We start from the raw sequence: 7680 nt of genomic DNA, 5'->3' as shown, positions 1-7680 counted from the left end.
AATCTGTGTCCACTTACTCATTGATCACTAAGCTGATAGAACAGAGATGTTAGCAGCCACATTTTGAACAAAAATACAGACCGTTAAAAATTATTCCAGTAAAGTTATCGAACATCAGTAGCTACAACAAATCCCAGGGGGTCTGGTTTCAGACCTGCCTCTTAAAATGTTCTATGGAAAACTCAGGAGGTGTACAAAGAATGAAATGTGTAGCCTCCACAGAGAGAAACTGCAACAAACTGCCCAAGCCCGCTGAGACTGTGAACAGAGGAGACTACAAGAATAATGTCTCGCCACACATAGGACCAGTGGACATAGATGTTACAGAGGGAGTGACAGAAACTCTGGGGCTGAAACATGCAGTAATGAAATACGTCCTCCAGGGGCTGCAGGGCAGATCCAGGAGGCTGCAGAAAGCACCCTGACTTGAGACAGGCCACGGAGGGCATCATGTCTGAGGAGCCCAAGGAAGCTGAAGCCAGGTGCAGCAGCACCCACCTGTGGTCCCAGCAACTCAGGAGTGGGAGTTGCAAGGTCCAGGCCAGCCTGGGCAACTTAGTGAGACTTGTCTTAAAGTAAAAATAAAAAGGGCTGGGTTCATTGCCCGGGGTGGGGTGGGGGGGGGGACTGAAGAAAACAAATGGATCCTGAGGTATCTGTGGCTCCTGTGGAGGGTACCTACTTGTGGGATGTATGATATCCCACAAGGAGAAAGCAGCAAAAGAATATTTGAAGAAACGATGGATAAAAATCCCCAAATTTGATGAAAACATAAATCCACACATCTAAGCAGCTCTAGGAGCCTCGTGTCAGATAATTCAAGAGAGTCACATGAAGACACCAATGTTGAGCTGTCAAGAGGCAGGTGAGGGGGCTCTGAGAGCAACCAGTAAGTGCTCGTTGGAGGAGCCTGGGGTCAAGTTTGGTGTTTCCTAAAAACTACAGGGAGACGCCTCCTCACACCTGTCAACGTCCTCACCACACACGGGAAAGAAGCAAGTGCTGGAGAAGACTTGGCCAAATCAGAACTGGCTTGTGGCCAGCAGGAAGTGGGAAACAGCCTGGCAGCTCCCCAGAAAGGCCAGCCAGGGGCCACGGCCCTGCAAACACAGCCCTGGAAGACACCAGAGAATGACAGCATTTCTCATGTCAACCTGGACACAGATGCCTGCACCAGCTCATGCACAGCAGCCCAAGGTGACAGTGACGCAGATCCCACCAACAGGCACAGGGGCGAACAGACTCAGTCCATTCATACACCGGGACAGGTCAGCTGTGGAGAAGAAGGAGGTGCTGCTGCTGCTGCAGTGTGGCTGACCTTGGGAGGAGACGCTGAGGACAACCATAGGAAGGGCTAGCATGCCAGGGGCCCCTTCATGTGCCACATCCAGTCTACATGCACCCACAGGAAGACAAGGCTGGCAGCGGACATGGGCACCAAGTTTCTTTTGTGGAAGTGACAGTGTTCTGGGCTTTAGTGGTGATGGTTATACTGTTAATATGCCAAACCCACTGAACTGAGGGTTGAGATGATTAAAATGGTAGAGTGACCTTATGAGACTTAATCTAATTTATATATATATATATATATATATATATATATATATAGTACCTGAGACTGAATGCAGGGGCAATTTACTGCTGAGTCACAATCTCAGCCCTTTTTATTTTTTTATTTTGAGACAGGGTCTAAGTTGCAGAAGCTGGCTTTGAATTTGTGATCCTCCTGACTCAGTCTCTGCAGTTGCTAGAATTACAGGCATATGCTACTTTGCCCAGCTTAATCTCAATTTTTAAAAATTAAAAACAGCTTTTAAGTAGGTGCTGGGTAAATTATTGTGTCTAATCCACACAGTCTGAATATCTTGCTCGTTTGTTACATGCATCTCACATGTTAAGGGGTCCAGAGTGAGCTATCTGCCCCGGGGCAGCTCAGACACTAGGGCACCCTCCTGCAGTGTGCTTCCCCTACAGCTGGGGGAAGGGGTGGTGTTAACAGAGGGAGGGGAAAGAACATCCACAATCACAGTCCCTTCCCGCTGGCTGCGGGACTTCACCATTGGGGGGCAGGAAGCCTGAACTCTGGAGGGCTGCCCGGGACAGTACCTGCGAGGGCCAGGAGCCTCTCCAACAGCCAGCACCCGTGCTATAGCTGCAAAGCCTTGCTGGCTGCATGACTGGGTCATCCAAGAGCCAAGCTTGTGTGTGAGTTCAAGCCCCACTGCCTTTTCATCCAGTAAACACCCAGTCTCAGTCCATCGAGGGCCAGCTGAGGCCAAGGACCTGCAAATCCCAGGCTCTCTTGGATGGCATGCACTGAGAAGGGGTGCCCAACAGCTCCACCAGCCAGGAGTCGGTCGCTTCCTAGGCTCCAGGCCATAAATCAGGGGAACTTGAAAAAGCTACTGAAGAAGAGGATCTTGGGTTTTTTTTCCTTCTTCTCTTAAAGAGTCATTTTTTATTTTATTTTATTGTTTTGGTAATTGTAGATGGACAGCATGTCTTTATTTTGTTTATTTTTATTTTTTATTTTTTTTAGTTGTTGATGTACCTTTATTTTTTATGTATTCATTTATATGCAGTGCTGAGGATCGAACCCAATGCCTCAGACATGCTAGGCAAGCGCTTTTCCACTGAGGTACAGCTCCAAGAGGGTCTCATCTTATTCAAAATCTCCAGAGACTGAACTTGCTCGAGGCAGGAAAACAGGAGCACGTGCAGGCCTGAGACTGCAGGAACTACCCGATGATGCCCTGGTAGTGCGGCTGCCTGGGGTCCTGCTCCAGCTCCCACTTAGGGAGGACCTGTGTTCTGGCTGCCCTGGGCAAACCTGTGGGAATGGAAGCAGAGACGGCAGCTCCTACCAGGAACATACACACTGGGTTTTGCTCTCAGAAACAGAAAGAACCTGATCTGTTTCTTGGGGACCTCCCATCCCACTGTGTTGCTGTGTCCAACTACCGCCTGGCCCTGACCCCACCTCTTCCACCCACCTGGCTCCTGTTGTGGCCAAGGCATGATGGGCTCTAAGCTTTCTGTGGGTGGGGTGAATAATTATGCAGAAGAACCACAGAACTGAAGTGATGTGGAGGACTGTCTTCCTCAAGAGTACACACTTACCACCTGCCCGTAAGTCATGTTACATTGAAAGCACTTCATGTCAACTTCCATTTGACTTAAAATTGTGCAGTGACTTGTGGAAACTCAAGTTCATTCCCATCCTTGGAGTGGAATGAAACATGTGCTCTTGATCACAAAGAAAATCTGAAGTGCCACAGGAAAAATGGGCAGATTGACATAAAGTTTGATTGACAGTAGATGGAAAGAAGTTTTTAAATATGTGAGAAGATGCTCAATTCATAACAGCAAAACCAGATACACCTTATGTTACCAGGTGTAGCCTGGCAAGTCTGATGCTGTCTCCGTGGGGAAGTGAGGCAGGTGCTGGACCTCAAGGTCAAGGCGGAGGTGTGACCCAGCCCATTTGAAAGTGGCCTCACAGGCTAACCCATAGCCCAGGGGAGACCTGAGAGACCACCTACCCATAAGGAAAGTCTCCAGGGCTGGGTCAAAAAGGAGGTGATGGCGTGAGGCTGGGATTGTGCCTGTGAAGCACGTGGATGGACAGTAGCTGCAGGTTGGTATGCCCAGGCACCTAACAACCAGACACAGCATCAGAGTGGCGATTCTCGGTCTGACCCTGCCCATAGGGCACAGGCAAGGTCTGAAGGTGGCTCTGATTGTCAAGAGGGGATGACCCCACGCCTAGTGGGCAGAGGCCAGAAGGCCAGGAGGCAGTCTAGCCCTGAGCCTGCCTCATAGCAGAATTTCAGGTTGAGTCAGCCTGCATTGAAAGGGTGCAGAAAGGTGACCCACATCACACCTAGAAGGAGCTATAAACTCCTGCCTAGCCCAAGCCAAGTCCCAGAACCCCCGGAACCACAGGAGCACATCAGGGCTGGGCCTGGAGTCACTATACAGCTACTGGGTGTGAAGCCCTGGACCTCTGTCCTAGCTTCCTTGTAGACAGGCTGAAGGCCCCGCTCTGGCTTCCTGTATCACTGCTCTTGGCTTGGGGACCCTGGAGGCAAATCACCATGCACAGATGTCGGCAGTCCTCTGAGGAGTGTGAATAGCCCTCTGTGGCAAGACTCGGGGGGCAGGAGGGACAGTCGGGAATGCCAAGGCCCAGAGGGCGCTGATCCCAGTGTCCCTGAAAGCCCAGGCCTGGCTGAGTGTGGCCAGCATTGGCCGTGCCCCCCGTACAGTGGACTAAGGCCCAGCTCTTCCTGGTGCTGCTGCACGCTCCTGGTGGACTTGGTGTCACACAAAGCAGACATTAAACTGGGTACAAAACGTCCCTCAGAGTGCTGAGCTCTCCAGAGCCAGCATCTTCGTGTGCTACTGAAGATTAAAGGCATGTCATTGGAGTAACAAGGCCAGCATCACCCTCTCCCTGGGGCCCCACACTTAGGAAAACAGGAGAGAGCTTTCTTTTTTTTTCAGTTGTTGATAAAACCTTATTTTTATTTATTTACATGTGGTGCTGGGGGTCCAGCCCAGTGCCTCACACATGCTAGGCAGGTGCTCTGCCACTGAGTTACAGTCCCAGCCCTGGGAGAGAGCTTTCTTGAAGGGAGGCCATGGGGAGGGGGGACACAGCTTGTTGGTGGTAATTAAATGCTACTTGTGAACACTGCAGTGACTTGGGGTTCCCAGCTCCAGCCCAGGTCTTCAGAGGATATCTGGGGGTGTGTTCTCCTATGGCTACAGCACTTGTAGTCAGTCAAAACCAGGCAAAGCCCTTGCTCCTGGAGCACTCCCCACATGACCTTGGAAATAGAGCTAGTTTTGAGGAGCCTGACCCACCTCGGCAAGCTGCAGCAGGACTGTGGCACAGTGAAGAGCTCGCAGTGCACTAGGAAGACAGAGCTCAGAAGCTGCCTGTGCTGCCAGCCTGGACTCTTGCCTGGGCCTGCGCATGCTAGGGCAGACCAGGCAGGGGGAGCCTGGCCTCTGCCTGCCTTTTGTGTCTTGTCTTTGTGATGACGTTCAGCTCTGATTAGATCCCTGCATTCTGTGCAGGCAGGGTGATCATTTGAGCAGGGTGCATCCACTCAGTAACCACCTCCTTGGGGTCTGAAGACATCAAGATGAGGGCAACGAGGTATTTTCACGATTCTCAGGGATCACAGCTCCCAGCTCTGGCCAAGCACTTTACAGACTCCTGGAGCAGCCCCTAAAAGTCTCCTGCCGTGGCCCATCACCTCCCAGGAACAGCGGAGCCTGGTAGGCAGACCACCCTTGAAGAGGCAGACCCCAAACAGGAGCAGTTGTCTCATGGGAACCCAAGTGCCCCTCCAGGACTCCAGGTCTGGCAGACAGACATCCTGTGAGGCGAAGGGTGACGGCCCTCTCCAGCAATAAGGGTCTCCAGAGCCACCTCACAGAACCAGCGCTAGACAACAGTCAATCAGACCAGTGTGAGGAAGTGCCAGTTCTTCCTCCACTGAAACCCAAGGCTCACTCAGCACCCCAGAGACAGGGCTAAGTTGCTGCCCCACGGTGCCTTCCCAGCACAGCCACACCTGCTCTTCAGCATGGCTTCTTCTGTATGGGGCTTGGGCAAATGGCCAGACCTGGTTTACTGGGGCCCCTAGAGCCGGGCCTCTGGCTGGGCCTGGGCAGCTCTGCCCACTGCACGTGGCCCCTCAGTCTGGGCCCGCCTTAACCTGCAGACCTGGTGCTACTGCAGCGGGGCACTCAGCAGGCCACCACTCAGCACTGTGGCCAAGGTGCTTGTCAGCGTGCTGTCTCACCACTGTGATGTGGGCCAGCGAGAGACGGGGACTTGTGCGTTATGGCCCTAGTGTACAAGACCATGGTGAGGACCACAGATAAGGAAATGCTCAGAAGGTCCAGAGCACGGGTCCTCCAGGCATTGAGCACACAGGCACGCACACACTTTCTGATGGGCGTGGACTGCTTCCTGGCCTCCTGGCCCCTGTTCTCAGTGTCCCCTCAACACATCCTCCCTCTCAGGACAACCCACTCCTGGACGTTGGAGCAGCTGCTGGAATTGGAGCTGCCTGTCCACTTCATGGGTGGACATGGCATGGCCACCCTGGGGCTGTACCATCCAAAGCCTACATAGTCCTTTCTGAGCCATGGTCTCTCTTTGCTTCATAGAATTCACAGGGAAAATAATAAAGGTTTATATTATGAAGCCTTTTAAAAATATTTTAGTTGAAGTTGGACACAACACCTTTATTTCATTTATTTATTTTTATGTGGTGCTGAGGATCGAACCCAGGGTCTTGCACATGTGAGGCGAATGCTCTACCACTGAGCCACAACCCCAGCCCTATTATGAAGTTTTTAAGCTTAATAACTTAAAGAAGAAAACTAGGGCTGGGATGTGGCTCAAGCGGTAATGCGCTGGCCTGGCATGCGCGAGGCACTGGGTTCGATCCTCAGCACCATATAAAAATAAAATAAAGACGTTGTGTCCACTGAAAGCTAAAAAAAATTTAAAAAAAAGAAGAAAACTAATCAAAAAGTATTTTCAGGGGCTGGGATTGTGGCTCAGCAGTAGAGCGCTTGCTTAGAACATGGGAGGCCCTGGGTTCAATCCTCAGCACCATATAAAATTAAATAAATAAAATAAAGATATTGTGTCCAGTTACAACCAAAAAATAAATATTAAAAAAAGGATCTTCAATATCCAGAGCACAGAAATAATAAATTCTGGTGAGGACGTGGGGAAAAGGTAGACTCACATATTCTGGTGGGACTGCAAATTAGCACAACCCCTCTGGAAAGCAGCGCAGAGACTCCTCAGAAAACTACCGATGGAGTCACCCTCTGACCAGCTGTCCCACTCTTTATTTATCCCAAAGATCCAAAATCAGCATACTAGAGCAACACAGCCACCTCCATGTTTATAGCAGCACAGTTCATAAAAGCAAAGTTATGGAACCAGCCCACGTGCCCATCAACAGAGGAGTAGATTAAGAACATGTATTTATATGTATTCACACACAGTGGACTGTACTCAGCCAGAAAGAAGAAAGAAGTCATGGCGTTTACCATAATTGGGTGGATGAAAATGCAGAACATCGTGTGTTTTAGTCAGCTATTTCGCTGCTGAGATGAAAGACTTGACCAGAACAAACTGTAGAGGAGGAAAAGTTTACGTGGGGGCTCACAGTTTCAGAGGTCTCAATCCATAGACAAAAGGCTCCATTCCTCAGGGCTTGAGGTGAGGCAGAATATCATGCAGAAGAGTGTGATGGAGGGAGGCAGCTCATCTGATGACCAGGAAGCAGAAAGACTCCACCTGCCAGATACAAATTTATACCCCAAACCACAGCCCCAATGCCCACCTCCTCCAGCCACCTACCTTCAATTACCGCTCAGTCAATCCCATCAGGCATTAATCCATTGATTGGGTTAAGGCTTTTGTAACCTAGTCACTTCCCCTGTGAACCCTCTCGCTTTGTCTCACACGTGAGTTTGTGCAGGATACCTCACATCCAAACCATAACATCATGGTAAGTGAAATAAGCCAGGCTCAGAAAATCAAGAGCTGAATGTTTCTCATATGTGGAAGCTAGAGCCAAACAAGGGAAAGAAGGTGGTAGGAGAGGAGACGAATATCATAAAGATACGGGGAAGATG

Source organism: Spermophilus citellus (genome assembly GCF_964194105.1).
Source record: "Spermophilus citellus genome assembly, chromosome: 12".
Taxonomy (NCBI): domain Eukaryota; kingdom Metazoa; phylum Chordata; class Mammalia; order Rodentia; family Sciuridae; genus Spermophilus; species Spermophilus citellus.
The sequence above is the reverse complement of the archived record's forward strand: the minus strand, read 5'-3'. Positions refer to the sequence as shown.